The sequence below is a fragment of the Schistocerca piceifrons genome, chromosome 1, assembly GCF_021461385.2.
Source record: "Schistocerca piceifrons isolate TAMUIC-IGC-003096 chromosome 1, iqSchPice1.1, whole genome shotgun sequence".
Lineage (NCBI taxonomy): Eukaryota > Metazoa > Arthropoda > Insecta > Orthoptera > Acrididae > Schistocerca > Schistocerca piceifrons.
Genome location: NC_060138.1, coordinates 1,254,241,652 through 1,254,242,169, shown reverse-complemented (window position 1 = coordinate 1,254,242,169; position 518 = coordinate 1,254,241,652).

The following is a 518-nucleotide window of genomic DNA, read 5'->3' as shown; positions in this document are numbered from 1 at the left end:
GAGACCTAGACTAGTGATGTATCCCAACAAGTAGACCTCAGAGACAATTAATCGACGTGAGGAGGGCCTATCACTGTGTCTTTCTACCGTACTGCCGTGATCATATGCGTGGGTCTGACTTCAATCTCAACAGCGTACTGCAGACGCTCCAGCACTCCCTATTGCTGTTGCAACAACGTAGCAACAACACCCGACGTTTAGCCCTATGTGATGTCAGTACTGTGGCCCCATCCCAAAAGTCCCCCTCCAATGCTCAAGACATGGAACCACGTGCATCAATGCATATGACTCAACATACCTCAGAGAAACTAATGAATTTGTGAAGTGCTTCGAACAGTTCTAACAATGTGATTTAGTGCCTCATTCTCAGCACAGTCGTGAACAGTGTGCAATGTGCACGCACAACTTAATGTCCCATGAACCTTGTTTTTTTTCTTAAATCTCTTTCTCAAGTGTTGTTTTTTGTAATGTATGTGATACCTTGTATGTGTTTGTTTCACACTGTGATTCTTATTACA